Source organism: Hyperolius riggenbachi, chromosome 2 (assembly GCF_040937935.1).
Source record: "Hyperolius riggenbachi isolate aHypRig1 chromosome 2, aHypRig1.pri, whole genome shotgun sequence".
In the NCBI taxonomy this organism is placed as follows: domain Eukaryota; kingdom Metazoa; phylum Chordata; class Amphibia; order Anura; family Hyperoliidae; genus Hyperolius; species Hyperolius riggenbachi.
In genome coordinates, this window is record NC_090647.1 from 235169619 (window position 1) to 235194228 (window position 24610).

Sequence of the window (24610 nt, forward strand, 5' to 3'; positions counted from 1 at the left end):
GAATTGTAGGATTTCAAAAGCCATCTCACATACATTGGCCGAGAATCGAACCCAGGTCTAGTGCTTGGTAGGCAGCTCTCCTCACCGCTATACCACCACCAACACTACATGCTGAAGCCAGCCTAGCATGTACCATTATGATATATCCAAGAGAAAAATTAGCTTGCTTAGGGATTTGTAGGATGCCAAAAGCCAACTCACATACATTGGCCAAGAATCGAACCCAGGCCTACCGCTTGGTAGGAAAACAGGTGAAAAAGCTTTGTGAATCATGCCCAATGTGGGCCACCTATGACTGCCAGAAGATATTGTAAACCACCTTTAATTGCAGGCTGATATTATAGGCCATTTGGGACGAAGGGGAAATATTGGGTGCCACCTATAACTATTGGCTGATATTGGAGGTCACCTATGACTATTAAAGATATTGGGGTTCACTTATGACTACTGGCTGATATGGGGAGTCATCTATGACTGTTGGAAAATATTGACCTCCTATAACTTCTAGCATATATAGAGCCACTTATGTTTGCTGGCAGGTATTGGAAAACATCTATGGCTACTAGCAAATATAGTGGGTCACCTATGACTGCTAGCTAATACTGGAAGCCAGTAATGCACTGTGGGGCAACTCAGAGCTCACTCCAACATGACATATCACAATTCGCAAATACGTTCTGTTTTAAGAAGCATAACTTTTCTTTACATAGCATTTATTAATTAGGTGTTTTTGTCTCTTTCAGCACCTTGCACACTCCTGGGAGTTCTGGCTCACCGTGAGCTTGCTGGACAATCTATAACTCTGGGTGTTTCAAGTCCAATCCCATAGAGCCATATTATTCCAAGCCATGCACTGATGAGGATGAACCAATCCAAAACAGTCTGTATGGAATTGTTTGGCTTTGTAATATTAACAAACAGACACATTGTTGCATTCTAGCAGTTCTGGAGGTGTATTTAGCTATCAGGGACAACAAAGAGATGATTTGCATATTTAGCAATGATGCACTTAGGTGAGTACCAAAATCTTTTTTTCCTCACTTCAGGGTTGTTGTTTTTTCATAAAATATTCTTCCAGAATGCCCCTAAAATACACATGGCAGCAAAATGGAAATCCAACACACTTTTAGCTGTCATTAACAATGCCATGCTATCTGAAAAAATATTTGCCAAAATTGGAGACAATGCCCCCAATTCCATAAAACCTGGGACCCGTGGCTAGACCATACTGCCAATCTTGATACAAAAAAATTGTGTCTCTGTGACTAATATAATGTGACCAATAGATGGTCTCTTGTTACCTTAGTTGTGTGATCTGACCACTGTTATAGAGATGTCGCAAACATAGAATTTTCCATTCGCGAACAGCGAACATGGGAACTCGGCAAACGGCCAAAGACTTCAATGGGCAGGCAGATTTTAAAACGTACTTAGGCCTCAATTCACAGAGCTTTATCAAACACTTTATCAAACGTTTGATAATTTTCCTCATGGGTAAAATCTAATTTTGAATTCACTAAGGTGTTATAGATTTATTGAACATTTCATCGCTAAAACATTCGATAAATCTATAACACCTTAGTGAAATCAAAGTTTTTTCAAGGGGTCTAGCACATGGGTCTAGTTGACGCAAAGTCGAGTTTTAATACCTAAAGGGCTTTAATACCCTTTAAACCCTTAAGGGCAGAAATCACATTACATTCCTACAATTATTTCACTGGAATGGTACTGTGCATGCAAGTTAATGTAGCAACAATAGCAGTGGTGTGCACAGCTCTGGGTGTCAGTGGGCTATGGAACGAACACTAGGAATCCAGCGCAGGAGATTTGGGCGCAGACGGCGCCACCATAGACCATAATAGGAATTACGGCTATAGCGGTGCACACTGAGTAGCTTTGGCGCCGTCAGAAGATGGAGCTAAAGTTACTTTTAAAACACTGTAATTCGGCCACCAGAAAACGCTGGAAGCCGAATTACATATTTCCTTACCATCCACGTCAACCTGGAGGAGGAATAGTAATTAACGGCATCAGGGGTTTTGCAGGAGCAGGGTTAGCCACATACCAGCTATATCCTGTGACCAAGTCTCCTGGCGGCTTTTTCATAGGTACACCTGTGGAGCATCACACACAGAGAAATGCAATAGTACTATCAGGATACAGTGAAATAATAATGCACAGGTGTGGTACTGTGTCTGAAAGTTAATGTAGCAACAGCAGTAGTGTGCACACAGCTCTGGGTGTCAGTGGGCTATAAAGTGTCACACACAAAAAAAACCACAGACCGATGTGCTAGCCCTCAAAAGGGCTGTTTGGGATGCTTTCATAGCAAGTGAGGAACAAGAACACAGGCCTAGATAATGCTTTCCCTACCTATCTGCAGCAAGTCTGACCCTGCTCTCACTAACAGTCAGCAGCCAGCAGAGAATGAATCCAATATGGCCACGCAACTGCTTTTTAACAAGAGGGTGGTGGGTCCAGGAGGGGGTAGTTTCAAACAGGGGCATTGTATTGCACAACTGTGAAAACTGGATAGTAATGCAATGGAGGGTAACAGTCACATTGTCTATTATAGGTGCATTGCAATTCAACATGTCAGTTTGAAAGTGTACTTACTCTACAGGACAAAGTCAACGTACGCTAATTTACTGATCATGGCTAGGGTCATTCTTACAAGGGGACTTACATTTTATTGTTGCATCAATAATATGTGCTGTGACATAATACTGTACTGTTGTAAGGAACTCACCTGTCAACGGTTCCAGCACCGGCGGCTCAGAGAGCCGAGCGCGGCCACAACCTTCCTCATCCAGCGGCATCCCAGGCACCCCTGCGGCGGTGCACAGGAGTGCGCACTTCCCCTGTGTCCCTGGGCGGGGGGGGGGGGCGCGGCTCAGAGCTGCTCTTATACGCTCCAATGTCGGAGGATTTAGTGTCAGCTGACACCCTGATTGGTTGCTCTAGGTTGGGCTGGCCCTGGGCGGGCTTTACAGGATTTAAACTCCTGTCTTACATTCATTCACTGCCCGTAATAGCAATCAGTACACTGGTGCTGGGCACTCTGATACTCTGTGTTATTGTAATATTATCTGTGTTTAGCCTAGTTGCTCTGATAGATATATATGCAGTGTTTGCGATATATATCTATCCTTTAGACTAGTCTGTTATTTTCCTGATATCCTGTGTATGACTTTTGCTACTTCCTGACTACGAATCTGCCTCAGCCTATTGTACCTCAGCCATCTGACCACACGTGTATGATCGTAGCCTGTTAAACGACCATGACTTTGTCTCTGCGTATTGTACCTCAGCCATCTGACCTCCCGTTTATGATCTTAGCCTTTTATCTTTGTGTCAGCCTTTTGTACCGCAGCCATCTGATCTTACGTGTATGACCTTAGCTGACGATCTGACTACAATTTATCTTATCCTCAGTGTATACGTCTTATACCAAGCGTGATAAATGTATATCATATGTCACGAAACCTATAAAGCAGTCTAAATAATATAGACCTTATACTATATGTTTTCCACATTAATAGAATGCTATTTATTTTTGATATTTCCATCCAGAATGCAGTACACACATTCAGTTTGAATCCATGCATCAATAAGGAGTATGGTGCTCCTAACTGCATGGTAAAGGCCATTTAAGATTAAAGGTAAACCCTCTACTTTTTCAAACTGCATTTAATATTTTATATACGGTATTTAAAAAGGGTAAAATAAACAATACACACACCAGTATACATATCATATTAACCAGCACCACTGTGTCTTTTCTGTATCCATATTTCTGTTGTAATACAATCTCTTTTACTGGTTTATGTATTGTACCACAGCTATTGTGTGATTGCTGGCTACAGCTATGATTACCTAATGCTCAATCTATACTTTTCTCTTATAATCCCTATGGAATGGTTTTACTTCGGAGTGAAATGATGTGATAACACCTACTCATTCCTTTCTTATTTAGATTCTAGATATCAGTGAGAGAAAATAAATAATCCACAATGACATCCCTTTAAGTCAGGCGAAAAGCCTCCTGAGACCCACAAAAACAGAATAGATGAGGCCCAACTAGAGTCTTACTATTGTATTTTCTTTCCTTTTGACAATATACTATCAGATAGTTTTAAATATTTCTTATTTTCAATTATACTAAAATAGTATCTTGACATTCAAGCCGAATGCTGATCCTTTCCGGGTGCATTTTTGTTGTTTTACTTTCAGGGCTATTTCACAGTGCTCAGAATATTCTACCTCATTGCATGCAGGCTTTGTAATAGAGGTGAAAGCCTTGACAATTTTTTTTCCTCCAGCCATTCTCAGTTTACAACATAGCACTGACAGATTACTTCCACACAGCTAACTTGTTTAACTACTCAATGTATTTCATACAGTATATCTATGTCCCCGGAGACTTCATCTTAGCTTCAGGGGTGTAGATATACGCATACCCGCGCGTTCACATCGCCACCCTTTAGTAGACTGATCAGTCCATGGGAACGAATGTTCACGTTCACTGATGAAAGTGAGTGTGATCAATGATACCAGCATCAATGAGATGCCGGTGGTCATGGAGAAAGTGAAAGTAAAAATTTACACTATTTTCTGTGTACTGTTCACAGTACCAGGAATATAAAGACGGGGGATATCTAGTGGCCACTGGCCAAATAGTAAAATTACATGCTAGGACATTAAAATACACAAAAATACATAATTACTATTAAAGTTAACCCCTTACCTCCCCACTCTCCCACAGTTACCAAAATAAAACATGTGTACATTAAACAAATGACATTTAAAAAATTCATAAATAGCTACCTTAGGGACTCAACTTTTTTTTAATATATATGTCATGAGGGTATATTACTTTTGTCTATGCAAATAAGGGCTTGTAATTAGTAATGGTCTGGACACAAAGTTCAAAAAATACACCTTTATTTCCAAATAAAATATTGTCTCCCTATATTTTACATTGCACTAAGGACAATGCGCATTGTAAAACTTGCAGTAAACTCATTTTAGTTCACAAGTTTTCCACAGGTAGTTTGCCACTTCTGGTATTATGTTAACAGTAGCGTAGCTTAGGAGTTCTGGGCACAAGTGCAAGTTTTGCATTGGGCCCCCTCAAGTGCTTTATATATAACAGCTGATATGGAGCACCAAAACCTGCGAAGGACAATTGCACAGTCAGAGAGGTGTAGACTGGGGAGGCGAACAGTCTATTAATGGCAACAACTAATCAAAGCACATATAGAGTTGATCATTACCAGCTTAGCAGCATTAAAGAGCTAATAACATGGTTAAAGGAGGACCCCTCTGGTCCAGGGACCCTGGTGTGGTCGCTATGCCACTGAATGTTAATACTAAAACTTGGCAGCTAATTTCACATATTTGTGTTCAGATTACAATTTTGACTTGTGTACATTATATTGGAGCTTTTATTAACAGTCTGAAGTATAAACAAAGAGGCAACGTAGTGACATATAAATCAATGCAGTTATTATTCAGCGTACCTATTTTTAGACAAATTATCCCGGTTTTAGCATCAGAAGCACTTCTAATAGCCATACATTGCTGTATATTGCTATCTATTGTAACCCTACTTTCCCAGTCATGTCAAGACTGGGCAGATTAGCTATGCAGCCACAACCATTCCTCGGTTATGCACTAAAGATGTTGCCACATGTGATACATTTCAGAATGTAAATCAGAGTGAGGAAAGATTTTACAATGGACAAACACTGACCGAATAATTTAATAATGTAATATTGTAAAAAAAAATGCAATTCTATGTAGTATGTTATATTTTACTACAGTTCTTTTTTAACAGTAACACTGGCTTTTGGCATAGGAACATGATTTTGAAGTACAAACTCAGCATTTTTGTAGATAGATTTCTATGTTCAAACTATATGTATGGTACATCTCGGCTTTAGTAAATTATTTTACTTAAGGGACATAATAAGAAGATGTACAATAGCCAACCCTTCTTTAAAGAAATATATTTCATTGTGTGGCAATCTAATACAAATGTGAAAATGAATACTGCCAGTTCTTAGCCTATGATAAATTACTGAGACTAATAGTTGTCACTAGGTTGGTTATTGATTATAGCATAAAATATAATAGAGAACTGGAGAGGTGAAGAACACTCCAGCAAGCACAGATGTAAAAATGACACCTGGGCCTAGAGTTCACTGAACAATAACTCTAACATATCCATATTTCCATTTGTCAAAGGCACATTAAAATTGGATGGAAGGAATTTACTGCCAAACTTTGCGTATTCCAGCTCTTCAAAATGTAGTTGATTAGCGGTTCATTATTAATACCGACACAAAAATCAAAGTGTTATGACCACAGACTGATCTATGGTCCATAAAAATCTACTTGGCTGTTTGAGCAAATCACTACAGGTATATATTATTTCTCTCTGCATACAATAACCTTTGGTGTTGCTACTCCATCACCACAGAGCCGTTCAAATCAATAATGATTATGCATCAAGTGGCAAATGTATGTTCATTTTAAACATTATCCACTGTACTCACGGCTGTGATTGTTGTTAGTATTAAGTAACTGTATTAAAGGGAACTGTGCTATGTACTTTTCAAATAAACTAATATGGAATTGTAGTTTAATAATCTATTGATTTTACTTCAAGAAAAGAAAAAAAATGAAAAATGTTTTCTCACTCTCACTCACTTAGGTGTAAGCCTCAAGGGGCCAAGTTACAAAAACAAAACAAAACATTTTTTCCTGTGATACTTCCTATGTGAGTAGTGTATAATACTCAGCAAAATAAAATGCTATGGAAATTTGGCCTTGTAATAAATGATCTGTTTGAAATCCTTGAAGGGGAACACCAGGGCCACCTTTAGGGCATCACAGGTGGGACTGCAATATGGGACCCAAGTGAGTCTGGGGCCTGGCGAATAATGCCACCAATATGGGTCCCAGCTGCAAGTCTGCCAGTGAGTGTGGCTGTATTAAACTCGGCCGGCCGATTTTGCAGTGCAATTTTATTGTGATTTCACCATGCTTGTGCTTTGCCATTCTCATTTCAGTGAATGAGAATCAAATCGCAATTGCTGAGAAAATGCTCCATGCAGCGCGTTTGCATTTTTAACAAATTGCAAGTGCTGTTGAAGAGTAATCCCATAGGATTACGTGTCAGCGCTCTGCTGATTGCCGGTGATCACCTTAAATATAGGGGGTTCCCCTTAAATATGGGAGGGAGGGGAGGGAGGAGGGCCCAGTAGGTTTTTCCAGTATGGGGCCCAGAAATTTCTGATGGCAGCCCTAGTGGTGAACACAGCATCATTTTATAAATTACCTAAAAAGGTAGGTAAAATACGTACTTAAAAGGAACCCGAAGTGAGAGACATATGGAGGTTTCCATACCTATTTGCTTTTAGGCTGCATTCACGTTGTGGAGCTTCATTATAATCTTATAATGCAGTTTACTGCACTGCAATGCTAATCCCATGGGACGTTCACAGTGCGACGTTAGCAATGCATTGTAACATGTAGCGTAATGGTAACTCACTGCTTGCAATGCGTAACCTCTAAGCGCACACGTTACCAGGTACAGGAAAGCATACTTTTCCTTGCCTGTATGCTCTCCTGTACCTACTGGAGGCGACAGTAATGCATCGCTATATGTGTTACCACATTATTGGAGGCATAAGTATTGCAGGCAGAAGATCAGTAGGAATGCCAAGAAGGGCTCGTTTAAGCCACAATGGGGCTGCCACACGTGTACCACAATCGCAGCAATTGTAATCCACTTGCAGTGATGCATAGGGGAAGCAAAGGCCACACACGTCTGCACTACAGCCCCCACAATCCCTTGCACCACTTACTGCTCATATCAGGTGACAGCTCCTAACCAATGAGCTGTCTAAGCAGTAGGCAATGCAAGGGATTGTAAAGGGTGTAGTGCAGACACGTGTGGCCTATGGAGTGCTGCAATGCCGTACAGCTAGCCTCATATTGCAGGGGCCCAGGGAGCAGTCTGAGGGTGATCACCTGGTGTTCCAGTGGCGCAGAAGGGTCCAGCAGCTTTGGGCCCTGGGGCAATTGCCCCCTTTGCCTTAATGACAGCATCAGTCATGCTGCCAGGAAAATTGTGTTGTTTATAATTAAATAAATATGTAAGTCTCCATATCCATCTCACTTCAGGTTCCCTTTAACAAGAGGTATTTGCATTCTGCCTCGGTAACACTAAATTTAGCTGCCTGTATGTTGGTGGATGTTAATGATATGTATTTAAAAGAAAAACCTGGAGGTCCACTTTTTGAGAGAAATAAAGTCTCAAAAACTGCAGACGAAAATGTGCATGTTTACTGCCCAGGAGGCACATTACAAAATAAATATAGCCACATGTGGGCTAAGGCCTCGTTCTTACCTCAAAGCCCAGATGGCTGTGCAATCAGAACTCAATGCATGTCGTCTGCGCTGCTGATCCCATTCACTACAGCGAGTTGGTCAGTGCTGTGCTTTGCCGAAAAATCATGTAGCAGTGTGGTAGTGCATTCCACTGCAGCTCAGTGCATATAGTCTGAACATCAGACAGTGCACATTATACATGTTACCGAAATGTGCACTGCAACTTATATAATGTAAACGAGGCCTTAGGAAGGCTTGATCAAGCTAGAAATACAATTGTGAAAAAGTATCAGTCATAGTTAACCTGCCTATCCTTACTACCAATTGTATCCTCATCCTAACAAATAAACTAAGTGACTGTTGGCTAATACAATGATACATTGCCTGAGCAATGACTGAGCATATGGATAATTCTTCAGGTTATCTTGTAACAATATTTTTTACAGATGACAGTTTGCAGTTAGGCTTTGCATGTAAGCTCGGGCAATACTTTGTTATGGCCAGCCAATAAGCTTCCCTCTTTTTCTCTACAGGATGGCAATTCACACAGAACGTTGTATTCGGGCAAGAAGGTTTTGTGAAATATATGTTGTGAAGTGTCCTTGTCATGCATTAAACAGGAAGTCTGGTACTTGTCCTGTCATGCCAGCAGTCATTTTGTTATTATATAAACCACAGTATTACCTGAGTACATTAGCTTAAAGTGAACCCGAGGTGAAAATAAACTGATGAGATAAAAAATTGTATTTATTCTCCTACTCTTAAAATAACTTTTTTAGATATCCAATGGTTTTATTTTATATTTAAACATTTTCAAAGTAGATAGAATGTTTTGTCTCTGCTCTGGCAGCCTATTAAGTGTCCCTGAGTTAAAATACATGAACTATTGACATTTCCCTATCTCCCTCTGCTCTCACATGTTGTATTCTGCCAGGAAAACTTTTATGACTGTAATTATCTTATCAGTGATGTTTAATATATTCCTGACAAGGTACGGACAAGACAGAAGATGTCGCTTCCATGCCTGGATATCAAAGGTAACCATACATATAGTGATGTATGTGCAGATTCTACCAAGAGACAAATCTCTCTTTTGTCGAATCTGATAAGAGAGAGATCTGTTAGCTGCCCACAGGCCGATTCCTGATCAATTTCATGCAGAAATCAATCCGGAATCGGCCCTGTGCGCTGCCTTGCTGCTGTGCCCCCTAATGCCCGCCATGCCAAAGTGATACATTACCTGTCCGTGGCCTCTGCTTTTCCCATGCTGGTCTCCCAGCAAATTCTCCTCTTTCTTTGCATACATGCATGCCCCACGTGGTCGCCTAGTAAGGGCGCGCGTGTGACGTCACACACACGCACCCTTACTAGGTGACCACGTGGGTTGTTCATGTATGCAAAGAGGAGAATGTGCTAGGAAGCCAGCGGGGGAAAAGCGGAGGCAATGTATCACTTTGGCATGGTGGGCATTAGGGGAGCAGGAAACAAAATGGGGCGTGCATGTATGCGGAAGAGGAGAATGTGCCCGGAGCAGCGGGGGACAAGTGGAGGCCACGTATAGGTAACGTATACACTTGGTATGGCGGGGCACAGCGGCAAGGCGGTGGATGGTTGCATAGATCGTCGGAAAATTGCACGCCGTTCCTGCCGCCACCCAGCCAATGAACTTTGGCCCTACATCTTGCAGCATGCGCTATCGACAAAGCAACCAATTTCGGGATGGAAATTGTTCTCTTTGTAGGTCAGGATTGCACTTGGCGGCACCGACTTTCATCCAATTCAATTATAATAATTGAATTGGATGGTCAATCGGCCGCCAAGTCGCAAAATAAAACAAGTAAAACAGCCTAGTTATTAATATGTGTTGCCCTCTACATACACCTGTTTATCTCATCATGTCACATGTCGCCTCAGGTACTCTTTAAAGGGAAATTAGACTCAGGCTACATATTCTTATCTAAGACCCTACTTTTATTTTCCATAAAAAATAATATTTGTCAAGACCAAGAGTAGATTCAGTCTTCTACCTAACCTGTACTGACCAGTTTAATCTGCACCCAAACCAACAACACCACCTTTGTTACTTAGCACATCTCAAGGCTAAATCTATGAATGTTGCTGTGGATTGAATAAGAATAAGTTCACTGCATCCATATAACAATTTTCATCATAATAAGCAATGGCATCATACTGAGTAAATATAAATTAACACTGGTGAATCTACTGTTGCTCTTTTGTTGTTGATAAGAGATTAATGTCACATGTGGACCACTAACTGATAAATTGCAGTCAAGCAATCAATTTGCATAGTAATTACAGCTGTAACAATTTACATGCCTTTCCCGCTGTCTGCCATCATTAGCATTAGTTATAATTCATCCATACTTAAGTAGTGGGAGTCATGAATGGCACTAAAGATATATGTGCACTACAAGAAAATATTATTTAAGAGCTAGATTATTCTTGTTTAAGTTTTGACATCAATTAGTACTAAAAGAGTCACCTGCTGCCATGTATTTGCCAAGTCACGCTCAAAGCAAAACAGCTTCCTCCCCCATACCATACAGCTATATAAATGTTATTTCTAGGAAAATTAATTAAGGTATGTCAGTCAGAGCACAAGCAGTACACAAAAGCAGTACAAACTTATCTATAAAAAAGAAATCATAACTAATTACTATGCTAATTCTTCTTGTTGGTGCTGCTGTAAGCATATTTCCTATTTCCAGTACTTGCAATTGCAAGGCCAGGCACAAGAATGTTTGAACATTGCAATCCTGTAAGGTAGTCCATAAAGGTTTTTCTGCTAAAACGATATGGTCAGGACTAAGAAGATTGTCTCTGCTCTGTTGTCTCATTCAATGACTATGTAGCTCTCATTTGGTGAGTCACAGAGCAATACCCATACCCCCCCCCCCCCACACACACACACACACCCTTCAGCCCAGGACCTTGCAGTTGAGGCCTTGCCAATCCCTTCCACGTCCCCTTTGGAACTGGAACTGAGTGCCCAGCAATGGCTTCCTCCCTTTGACTAAGGCCCGGTTCACATTAGCGGTGAGCGTAACAGGAGCGTAATGTATACTGTACAAACGTACCATTATGTGAATTGATTCAATGTTAAACCAATGGATCCGTTCAAATCCATCCACTTGTACGGATACATTGTCCATTACATTCAAAGGACAAAAAAATGCAGCAGGACCTAATTTCCCAGACTGTTTTGCCCAGCGGACCAGAAACAGAAAGCTTTCCAGCTACATAGGAACAAATAGAAGACTGACAGTTTACAGCACACTGGCTGTAAAAACTGACAGTTTTTACCTGATGGCCGAATCCGTATGGCCATTTCTGTGAAAAAACGCAAATGTGAACAGGACCTAAGAGGAGATGCAGCTCACTCATGACTCCACCTCAAGAAAACACTACAACTCAGGGACTATAAAGAGCCCATCAGCAGCAGCAGCAGCAGGGGCTCCCACCCCCCTCCTTTCCCAAAGGAAGGAATATTTATTTAAAAAAAAACACAAGAGTAGACGAAAACTTTAGGCAAATATTGTGTCTATATTTTAAGCTTCACTGTTTTACAATAAGCAATGTACATAGTCCAGTAGCATGATACAGATGGAGATTTTTTTTTCATCTTTTTAAAACATGTTGAAGTGAACTGCAAAGGAAGTGTTTCTATTCTAAAATTGAAGAGTGTTACTGAGAATTTTCTTGTTTGAATGGGGAGTTGACCTGCCTAATAAGTAACAAAAGCGTAGTGATGTTATGCTTTTAGTATGCCCCCTCCAATTACCCTGTTAAGATCACTGTTACAGCATGGAATATAATCCAGCAGCTTGTAAATGAGACTATGGGGTTGCAGTGATAGCAGTCAAGGTTATTCATTATGGAAAGATTGACAAGAAAGTACAGCCATTTTTTTTAAACAGAAGCGTATAGTGCAGTTTTCCCTTTATTTATTTAGTTTCAAAATAATGGAAATAAAATATTACATTCAACAATGTTTTCCTGCTGCTCTAGCTGGCAATCTTTATAAGACCTGGTTTAAATAGAGTTTTGTAAAACACCTGGGAAAGCACATTCAGCCTTTGTATGAGTTCATCCATATTTTGCAAGTTGTACAGTTTGTGGTGTTTTTTAGATGTTTCAGCTCAGGGCTGTTTCTAGGCATTGGCTACCTAGGTGTATGCCTTGAGTGAGAACTAGTGATTAGACCATTGCATCCTTCTGTTGTGAAATTGCTAGTGCATACTGTGTGGGCAGGAGCTCTCATGATTCAAGGAGCTGCTCCCTCTCTGCATTAGGAAGCAAGTGAGAATATGCAAGTGTATGTTTGTATATGTATGCATGCATTTGTTGGGGGTTGTTAGACATTGTGCTAACACAGTTTATTCCCCCAGAATGAGCAGAATGGTAACTCTTAGGTCTCGCTCTTAAAGGACACTTGAGGTGAACAAAAACTTTTAAACACAATACTGTACATCCTGGGACAATATACTTACCAGGGATGCAGTTTGTGCTACTCACTTCATTTAGGATTTCTCCTGTTCCCCATTCTGCTTAATTATAATATTTAACTACAAAGGCAGTCTAATCCGGTTAGCTGCAGTACATGAGCACATACTTGCTGGCCATGGGTGAGTTACAAGCTGTGTATGCCCAGTGGGAGATGCCTAAAGGAAAGAAGATGGGGCTGGGCAGAAGCACTTTCTCTCACTGGACATGCAAGTTTTAAAACTCTTTTAGATGCACTGTTTTATGGGACTTACCAAAATGGGGAACAGAAGGGATCCCGAAAGCAAAAAGCAGCATTAACATCATCTCTAGTAAGTACTTTACCCTGAAATACTGTATATGCATCGTAAAAGTTTTCATTCACCTCATGTTTGTTCTAATACGAAAAAAATCCTACTTATAAAGATGTGACTTATGGTGGCCATACATGGTACAATATATACTGAAAGGATAATTTAGGCAGTTCCCTTATACTACATAGCATTGGTAAGATTGGATGAAAAAATTGTGCCATGTATGGTCACCTTTACATAGTCCGGACATTCGTGTAACAACCATGTCCAAACACCTTTAAAACCTCCCCGGCATTCTGATTACCCGCGACCGCACAGCCGCGGGTGGTTTTTTTAACCTAATTTTCTTTTTTAATCCTGTAGCTAGCCTAGCGCTAGCTACATGATACCCCCCTCCCTGCTCCCTCCCTCCCACCCTTCCGATCGCCGCCGGCGATCATGCCCATCAGGAAATCCCGTTCTGAATGGGATTTCCTTCAGGGCTTCCCCTGGCGATGAACGGAATGACATCATCGACGTCATCACGTCACAGGGAGTCCCGATCCACCCCTCAGCGCTGCCTGGCACTGATTGGCCAGGCTGCGCACGGGGTCTGGGGGGGCCCTATTACGCGGCGGGTAGCGGCGGACTGGCGGGGAGTGGCGGCGATCGGAGAAACATGCAGCTAGCAAAGTGCTAGCTGCATGTTTAAAAAAAAAAATGCAAATCAGCCCACCAGGGCCTGAGCGGTGCTCTCCGGCGTTACTGGACGAGCTCAGCTCGTCCAGAACGCTAAAGAGGTTAAGGGGCAGCATGGTGGCATAGTGGTTAGCACTCTAGCCTTGCAGTGCTGGGCTCTCAGTTTGAATCACAGCCAGGGCACTATCTACACAGAGTTTGTATGTTCTCTATGTATCTGCGTGGGTTTCCTCCAGGAACTCTGGTTTCCTCCCACATCCCAAAACATACAAGTAGGTTAATTGGCTTCCTCCTAAATTGGCCCTGGACTATAATACATACACTTCATGATATAGACATATGACCAGAGCAGGGACAAGGTCCTTCAGCACCCAAGGCTGAGACACCAAAGTGCGCTCCTCCATCCCTTCCACCCCAGCTGTCACACACTGATTGCTATTAGACTAAGAGGGCCACAGGGCCCACAACCTCCCCAACACCTTAATATCTAGTTATCTGGCTTGCAGTCACTGCTATGTATCCCCTTTTCTTATTTCTTTCTGCTTCATACACAATTAGGAATGACAGCCGAATGAATTGTGCGCCCCCTCCTACACAGCGCCCTGAGTCTGGAGCCTCTCCAGCCTATCCGGCCCGGCCCTGCATATGACTATGGTAGGGATACGATTGTGAGCCCCTCCAAGGGACAGTCAATGACAAGACAATACATACTCTGTACAGCGCTGTGGAAGATGTCGGAGCTATATAAATACTAATAAATGGTGTTCTCTTTACATGTAATTTTATCAGTGTCATATACTATATGACAATTTTAATTATTTAGGCATTAGTTTTAATAGAAACATCAATGGCCCCTATTAAATGCACCTTTTCTCCTAGGTCCTCCCCCAGGAGATCATTTTTTATGTTCTGTTTAAAATGACTTCTCAATGCTCTGCAACAAAAAAAAAAATGTCTTGCTTGCTGAGCCTTAAAAAAGCATATTATAAGGATAAGGTGTGAAAATTTCATCTAAGAGAAAACTTAGGAGAAAAGCTAAATTGAATATGGACCGGCGTCCTTTCCCAATCTGGAAAGCAGCATGGACAGGAATAGAATGCACTGTATATCTACATAAACTTTGCACCACATCAAACAAAACAAAGATAGCAGCATGATTCATGTGGTTGGCAAGCAAATGATCAATATCAGACAGATATTGACTGTTTACCTTAATGTAATAGTGTATGATGACTTTTACTCGGTTCTCAATTTATTTTTGTTCTTTAGCATTTTAAATACTGTGTTGCCCATGTGCAATTCACTTTTTCACTTAAGTTTTCTCCTAGGTGATACTTTCACACCTTTTAAAACACCAGCAAGAAGAAAATATGCAAAATAATTTTGATAGTACTTTTTTACCAACTTTTGCCAACTTTTGGGTACTTTTTCAATAGTAGAATGCTAAAAAGTTATTTTAAGCCTTTTGCAGCCAATTTATTTAGAGGCTTGCAAATGCTCTATGCAAATTTATTTTAGCACATTTAAAATAAAAATTCTTATGTGCTACATTTACTTGCTTTTATTTAGTATTGCTGTAATGTGTATTTATGGCTACTTGTCTTGTCCCTAGGGGAGCAGTGTGAGACAATCAAAGAGGCTTTCTGCTTTCAGTTTCCATATTTTCTGCTAGCAGAGAGCCATCAAAGCATTTCAAGAATTTACAGCACAATGAGTTCTGCCAACCGAGGTCAAATCAGTTCACTTATCTAAAATGAGATAACTCTATTAAAGCTGTTAATGGGTTAAAATAGAATATGACAATTAACTTCAAGAAGATAGCTCAGGGGAAAAAAGTGAATTGCATACGGGCGTATATATGTGTTCGAAAATCCTTTATGTAAGCAAATGTATATTTCAGTAGAGGTGTTTAGTACTTCATACAGCCTGCATGCTCTGCTCACCAAGTCACCTTCAAACCTGACATGGTGTCAAGTTTGAAGGTAAACTTGACAACAGGAATGGTACAACTACTCTCGTCTATACCGGCTAATTGGTATAGATGGAGATTTCAGTAGTGGTTGTGATGTGTTAAAATTAAGCTTTTAGTGCTGAAGGGCAATCCATGCAAAACGTGGGGTAAGTATCCTGCATAAGAAAAATCTTATAATTTATTTTTTATGTACAATATAATTTCAGTAAAACAAAAAAGAATTATAGAACTTCTTTATTAGCTTCATACAATGAATAAATAAATCGATGTTGAAAAAACATAGGGACATTCTCTTTAAAGGGAAGGTCCAAGCAAAATAAAAAAATGAGTTTCACTTACCTGGGGCTTCTACAAGCCCCATGCAGCCATCCTGTGCCCTCGTAGTCACTCACTGCTGCTCCAGTCCCCCGCTGGCAGCTTGCCGACCTCGGAGGTCGGCGGGCCGCATTGCGTACGTTTTTACGCATTCCCGCTAGTGCAAGAACATTAACACATACATTTTACGCGTTACTGGTTCAATGCGTACATTTTTACGCATTGAACCAGTAATGCGTAAAAATGTATGTGTTAATGTTCCAGCACTAGTGGGAGTGCGTAAAAACATACGCAATGTGGCCCGCCGACCTCCGAGGTCGGAAAGCTGCCAGCGGGGGACTGGAGCAGCAGTGAGTGACTACGAGGGCACAGGATGGCTGCATGGGGCTGGTAGAAGCCCCAGGTAAGTGAAACGTATTTTTTTATTTTGCTTGGACCTTCCCTTTAAGAAACAGGCACAACAGAGTGTAATATATCTATTGTTCCCATGGGAATCTAATAAAAGCAGTCTTGTTATTAGACATGCCAAGCTGCATTATTTGATGCATTAGCTGTGTTGAGTTGACTATTTCTGGAACTGACAGAGATTGCAAAAACTGTATCCAACAGCCTTACAGAAGTTGGGTAGGATTGGATTTTAGCAGCTGAGTAGTACGAATCACAAGCTGAGCAGTAGACACTGTGGTAAAACATCCACATGATTCTGAATCTAAATCACAGAAAATGACTGTAAAGGGACGGATTTGATTCACGCAAATCTGTACCTTGAGACTCATACTCAAAGATAAATGTCCTGCAAGCAAACTACATACAGAGGAGTGAACAAAATGACTGTATTGCTGAATGCCAAAACAAGTGCAACAGCACACTTGTGGCTAGTTCCTGCCTTATCAGGTACAAGATTGATATGGCCCGGTGTTATTCTTCAAATATATAACCAATATCACTTTCAGAATGAGTATTGCCTTGTGAAAGTGAAATATTAAATCACAGAGAGTGTTAATGTCATAGAATAATGAAAAATATGTTATTCTATGATTACACGATCTAGGAAAAGTCTTCAACCAAAATGTAAAGGATTAATAAATAAATTCATAATTAAAAATATGCTTTGCAATTATTTTTTGTTTCTCGTGTATTTTTTAATAGTTTAGTTTTATTGAATTTTGCAGATGTAATGTGCAAACAGTGTACAAAACCACCAGGAAAATCAACCCTCACCACCCAAACCTCTTGTGGTCTGTCCCCAGCCACCAAGGATAAACTGGCAATAACCCTAGGTTTGAACAGTTAGCATGTCGAACTTGACTGGATTCAATTACGTGATCAATAAAGTAATTCAACCATAGGGTCCACACTCATCAGGGTTGATTTACTAACGTCTCCTTAGGTTACTAAACATCAAAAGTTTGGAACCCTCACCTGTGTCGTTTCAGAATATAGTTGGACTGCTGAAAATGTAGTAAATTAATAATTGTGCAACTGCAGTCACATATGCCCCCAGTGAATTTTTGTTTGGGTGAAATAAATCCCTGAATTTTGTAAGCGTAGATCCTAGCTGTAAGAGACATGCATGTATCTGCAATATCACAAAGTCTAAAGCTTTATACACACTTGTTGTGATTACTCTCATCTGGCAGGAAATGGCAACGATCCTTCAGGTGACAGTTTGGGACCTGATGATGTAGAGCCTTTAGGTTAGTGATGTATTCTCTTGCTATGGAGGGGGGCAGAGGGACAACAAATGGTGCACAATGGAGCAGATTCCCATGGGCAGTGGACCTTCAAAAGCAATGCGATCAGGGATGCTTTAATATTGGTGGTCATTAAGGATCTGAACGCACACTAGATGAAGAAAAGGACCTCGGCCAAATCAGTTGTTATCAGCCGCTTTAGACAACTTTTACCTAGTGTGTGTATGTAACTTTATTTTTCATTTGTTAGTCCACTAAACACAGACATTTACAAATCCAAGACCAAGTTTACTGGATGATTACTGTCCACCAGTATTCTTCACTGTTCTCTAATTTTAGTACATGGAGCCACTGTTTAGAGAACTCAACCAAACTAGCAGGATTTACTAAATCAAATCATATCACGACTAGTGTTGCACTAGGGGTTTTATTCATAATAAAAGAGACATTTATTCATTGGGGATGATACACAACTGATTGATAGCACTGTTTGGCCCATTAGGGTGTGTATGTAATTTTGTTTTATAGATGTTTGCTCCATACTAGAAATCCAGACTGGAGCATTTGCTGCATGTGATGCCTCTTTGTGTGTGAAAGAAGGATTCAATCTCCAATTTATTAATATATGCACTGCCTGTGATGAAGATTAGTGACATAATATGATAATCTGCCCATTAGATTATTAGAACTATGCATGGTTGATGCTGGCAAGCTACTCTGAACAATGAATTTATTTCACTAGCAATATCTGAAGAGACCCATTTTTGGATTCTTTACTTTCTCTTTATTGAGGTTCAGTTTTTAGCTGTTGAATTTAGTTGTCCAGCATTATATATTGTATAACTTTGCATTTAGTGAATGGAACTCATGCATTCATAATTTAGCTGCATACGTATGTGTTCTTTAATATACTGAATAAAGTACAATTTTATACAATTTTAAAATTATACTATGCTTTACTTTGATGGTTTGAAAACCACTTGAGCCAGTTTTCATTTGGCCTTATCCATACAGTGAATGACCAACTCAGTGTGCATTAAATATATATATGAGTTTTCAGTTTATTTGTGACTATAACTAAGTCTCTGGAGGAAATGAGGCACTGAGAATAACTTTTCCTCTTTTTAATCTCTCCATTCAATTTGCAGATAGCGATGAATTTCCAAACCTGACTGAAGCTGAAATTGCACTTCTTTGCCAGCCTGGAATTTGTACTTTCTTTGTGGAATATGGATGGCATGGAAACATTCCATCTTGGCAGTTGGCACAGGAGTAATTAGCTACACAGAGTGAGAGCTTGTAAAGTCACTTTCCCTACCTGGGCTGAAGCTTGGACATTCTCATTTTACAGTTTGTGTTATGATGACCTTTGTTAATTATCTACCTGCACATTTTACTAGCTTACTAGTATGCAACCTCCATCTATCCCAGTAATATATAATGTTGGACTGAAGAGATTGTTTATTCCTCAGCTATAGTGATGTTTCACTCTTTATAATTAAAATATGTGTAAAGTGCATGAGGAGAGTCTCTATGTTTTGTGACATGTGCTCTAGCCCCTCACCCCAGCAGAAAGGTAAAGATCACACCTGTTATGTGACCTCAGCAGAGCTCATCAACTTTGCTATGTATGTCAAGGACAATTGTGAAAACGTCAATTTAAAAAAAAAAAACTTGCAGTTTTTTTAGAAAATGTATTTTAACATTCAAACATGAGATGTGTCTCATTTAGATTTTTTTTGGCTCATTGCAAAGCCCCTAAACACTATCATCACCAAATTTGCCATGCATGTCAAATTAAATAGTGGCAACATTTAAAAAAAATCTCAAAAATCCCGTTCCATGCACTGTTCACTCCTTGTCTCCTTGTCTCTACCCAATTCAGAGCTTGTCCGCATGGAGCTCTACCCCCTGAGCAATAACAGTCTATATGGTCCTTGCTACTGCTCATAAATTCTTTATGGCATGTCTGACTGGAAGGTGAGGTGTGATAAAGACATGGTCGTGTAAAGGGGAGGAGTATATCTTTTTTTCCCAAATATGTTTGGGCTGAAATATATCCTGTTGTCATGTCAGAAAGTTGGAAAGTATGAAAGTGGATCAAATGAGGAGGGCAAATTCTTTGTGTAATTATATTGCATTTGTCTATTGGGGGATTAACTAAGATGGTATTCATAGTGACCCTGTTATTAGGACAGGTAGTCAGTAAAATCATCTGAGCTGGAGTACAGACAGCAAGAAAAACTTCACCTATTAGTTTAAAAAGTGTGTACGTGTGTGTGTGTGTGTATTGGCTTTGGTGCCATGTTGTCTTTTCACTGCAGCACACTTGTTTAATAAATTCTGAAAGTACACATTCCATCTTTACCACAAGAGATGTCCAATGTTATTAAAACTGCTTTTCCTGCATCTGTTAATTCTTCCTAAAGTGACATACTGAAGTCATTGTAGCCTTAATAATAAAGTTTGCACACTTGTATAGAACCTGCATTGATCTCCCTGAGGCAGGAAGGATACAGTAATACTACTGTGATTAAAAACAGCATTTTAACAGCAACACACTAACCTTAAGACTACACAGGTAATCAAACCACCTTTTGCTTCTAAAGTTTGCAATCAAAATGAACATCTTTGCATTCAGGGGCTTAACAATAGACCCTGCAAGGGATGCAGCCACAGGTGGGCCCAGAAGCAGCAGGGGGCCCATGGGGGGAGAAGATTATATTCCCTGTCCTGAGAGACTGATAAACTAAGGGCACGGAGAGAAAAAGCTTTCTGCTCTCTGCAAAATTGCTATAATGACTATAACTGCTCAGCCACCGATAAGGAATCATGAAAAGTTTTGCAGGCAAAGATTTATAGACAGTCCCTATTCAGTTTTCTGCATGGTCTTGTGTACAGGCTGATCTACCCCCAGTCTCTATACCCCTCCCTCAGTGCTGTGTACTTTAGCGATGCTTGAGGAGTCTGCGCAAGGAGAGAAAAAGCTTTATGCTCTATGCACAATTGTCGAGAAGCCTTCAGGTCTTCTCTGAAAGTTTCAAAAGTACTTGGGCCTCCTAGCACTTCCAAAGACAAGCATCTCTGTACTGTGCATGCATGAGCATACCCTCACATATGCACAGTATAGATCTGCTCGGATACCTGAGTACTTTCGAAGCCTTTTGTGGAGACCCAAAGATGCAGGAGAAGTACAGAGCCACCTGTCTTTGGAAGCACTCGGAGACCTGAGTACTTCTAAAGTCTTCAGAGGAAACCTGAAGATGTAGCCAGTGAGAAATTTGAATGGGGGACAGCGGGGAGATGAGGAGACCAAGAGAGGGCCAGAAAGACTCTATAGGATCAAAAAAAAACCATTTATAAACTATGGAATTTTGGCACTGTGACATCTGGTGTCTTTGCAATGTCTTACCTAGGTAAAAATAAACCACCTGTCCTACACTGGATTCAGTTAGGCTACCCCCAATCCCATTCAGGTGTATAAAGACTGACTTTATTTAATTGTTTGTTTTGCCTAGATAATGCACAGAAAGTAGAAATCCATAAGATGTACAGTTAATGGTATGGCCAGTCATAAAAGATCCAGCTGTTTTTCATTACATTATCTAGTTATCATGCTTTAAAGGATAAGTGTCAATCCATATGTTCATAATGAAGTAATCACATCAAACTTAGGACTGCAGAGACTGGTATTAAATGGTGCAGATATTACTGTCTGCACCATAAACTAAATGATCCCAAAGAGTATAAAATCAACCCAGAGCAAATACATTCTAAAATATACTGCTAATAACAAACAATTGGCAAACATATTATTGAACGGTTTAGAAAACAGTCAATTCATTGAACTGTATGAGATGGGGTACATCATTTAAATCTATATTTTTACAAATATAGTCTTTTATAAAAAAAAGCCTGAATAAAATAAAAGAGTAAATAAATAATGAGAAATGCTTAATATGATTTTTACAGTATATTGATCTTGCTAAAACACAAACGTTAAAATGGCTATACCTTTTGGCTCAAAAATGTACACTATCTATTCTTTAAGCTCATGTATTAATATATAATTGCAAAGGCCATAATTATACTGTGAGGTCCTAGAACAGTGAAAGTCTGTAAGAGCACCATACCCTTCCCTATGCATTGGTATAAAGGAGCCCATACACCTAACGATTTTCCTGCCGATAAACAGCAGATTCGGTCACTGGGATCGAATCTGCTGTGAAATCGTTGCGCAAACGCTGACCAAACAATCGATTTCTGTCCAAAATCAATCCTTCCCGTCGATTCGTCCATGCGGAAAATTTTGCTCGATCGCCGGCAGGTCGGGAGTGCGTTGATAGTGGCGTTCGAATGCCCGACGACTGACGCTATCTGCAATACATTACCTGCTCCGCCGGCGCGAGTTCCCGCTCTCTCCGCTGTCTTCTTCTCCGCGCTGGGCTCCGAGTCTGGCAGGCTTCACTGAACTTCCTTTCCCGGCAGGAAGTTTAAACAGTAGAGCGCCCTCTACTGTTTAAACTTCCCCCGGACAGTAAGTTCATTGAAACCTGCCGGACTCGGAGCTGAGTGCGGAGAAGAGGCAGCGGAGACCAGGGGACTCGCGCCGGCGGAGTGGGTAATGTATGCGGGGGAGAGGGGGGGCTGCAGCGGCAGCTTCACAGATTGTGATCGGTTTCATGCTGAAATCGATTCACAATCTGTTTGCAGTAAAGGCAGCCATACGATCCCTCTCTGATCAGATTCGATCAGAAAGGGATCTATCTGTTGGTCGATCTGATAGCAAATCGACCAGTGTATGGCCACCTTAAGATTAAAATCTTACAACATAAAGCTTACATGCTGGGATTTTCAATTCATGTAAAGTTTTATGCGCGAAAAGCTTGTTTAGACGTGCTAAGGGGGTTTTCACAGGCGTGCTAACAGTTAGCACCGCTTTGTGAATCAAGCCCATGGTGCAGTGCGATTGTCTTGCTGCAGGAGAGGCCACCGCAGGACAATCGTGCCACATCATTTCGAGTTTTAATTCCCCCTATGGCAGAGTGTGCTGAGTGGGTGATTTGTGTAGGTCCGCCTCCCTGCTCAGTGATGTACTCCCCTTTTTGACCAATCGGCGCAGTCGCACAGCACCAGTTTTATTGACTCCAATGCAACTGCATGTATAGATTATCTTTTATTTTTAGGGATGTGATGAAAAATGCAATATATTCTTTTGTGATTAAAAGAATACGGAATTATGTATCTTTTAAGAAAATGTTCTCCCCATAAATACATCCCCCCCCCCACACACACACACACACACCAATCACCCCCTTAGCAGGCTTGGAAGTTGGCACGATCTGTGCGGATCATCACATCAAGAAGATCAATTTTAGCAAATACAGCCAACTAAGTGGGTGAATGCAAATTAGTGTTTAACAACGATATCAGTTACTTCCCTCAATGTAGCCACAGACAAAGCTAAACCAATTAGTCAATAACTCACCACCTTTTATGGCTGGACTCAACTAACAAGAAGTAAATACATTCACAAGTCAAGTAGAGAATTTGCAGTGTCTTACGTGATCATCTGTGACCCAGGCGCACACACACAGTGTCTTCCAGCCATCTTCTTTTGTGTATGCAGCCATTCATTTTACATATTGTTTCTTAACCATGCTTGTACTCCCCTTACCCTGACCTTTGGCCTGTTATCAGACTTCAACTGAATGCTGCCTGTCTTGACCTACTGTCTTGACCTTGGCTAGTTATTGACCTTTGATTGCCAGAAGCCTGCTGAGCTTGTCCTGACAATGCACCTTCAAACATCAGCCCACTAACATCTTTTAGACAATTTGTTCTCTTTCAAAAAAGGCAGTGGGTGATGGACCATCATGACTTGTGTGGTGCTCTGGTGAAGAGGACCCATAGAGCCTGATCCAATTCACTTTTTCTCCTAAGTTTCTCCTAGGTGATAGTTCACATCTTATCAATTAAACGCTGTTTAAGCCACCACCAGCAAGCAAGAAAATACTCAGAATAATTTTATCAGTACTTTTTCACCTAAAAAAGAGTTGATTAAAACAGAAGGTGAAAAGTATCTCCTAGAAGAAAACTTAGGAGAAAAAGTGAATTGGATCGGGCCCATAGTCACTTAGATTTCACTGCCTGGGAGAGCCTGTGAATGGCTAAGATTCGACAAGACACAGATAATTTATATCATGTTTTTCTCTGGGTGGACTCAAAGTGCCAGAGAGGCAGCCACTAGGACATGCTCTATAGGAAGTAGAAGTGTTAGGGAGTCTTGCCCAAGGTCTCATCCCTGAATAGGATGATTCGAGATTCGAACTCTGGTCTCCTGTGTCAGATGGAGAGCATTTAACCAGCACACTATCCAGTCACTGCCATTAGCCTAATTCAAATAAGCTGCACTCTTATTGGCCACTTGTTATACATCATCACTGCTGTTACATAATGATAAGAAGTAGTCTTCATCAAATGGTATAACTTCATGTAAAAGATTTTATTGTTACAAAAATGAACATTTTATACAGTGCTTTTCCCCTGCCAATAGAACATATATTAAATGTGTATGGTTTGCCTTTCTTTAACTTAACGTTCTATGATAAATTGGTTCACCTATATCACTGTGAACATCGTATTGAACAAAATGTCCAGATACGAGGTTAATTGGTTCCTTAAAGTATCCTTCCTGAAAAAAAGCATAGTAAAAATAATCAAATCATCTTCTA

At 40.5% G+C, this 24610-nt stretch overlaps 1 protein-coding gene and 1 long non-coding RNA gene across 14 annotated transcripts in view; one reads left to right on the forward strand and one right to left on the reverse strand.

The window, feature by feature from the left end:
* LOC137546201 (uncharacterized) overlaps positions 1-3639 on the forward strand; it is a 40176-nt gene extending 36537 nt beyond the window's left edge. Inside the window, exons 2-3 of the long non-coding RNA XR_011026195.1 lie at positions 744-1013; positions 3574-3639. This is a non-coding gene — a long non-coding RNA (uncharacterized lncRNA). The remainder of the gene's footprint in view (positions 1-743; positions 1014-3573) is intronic.
* Positions 1-24610, reverse strand: part of DMD (dystrophin) — a 3066377-nt gene that overhangs the window by 2261171 nt on the left and 780596 nt on the right. The gene's annotated exons all lie outside the window — the stretch shown is intronic.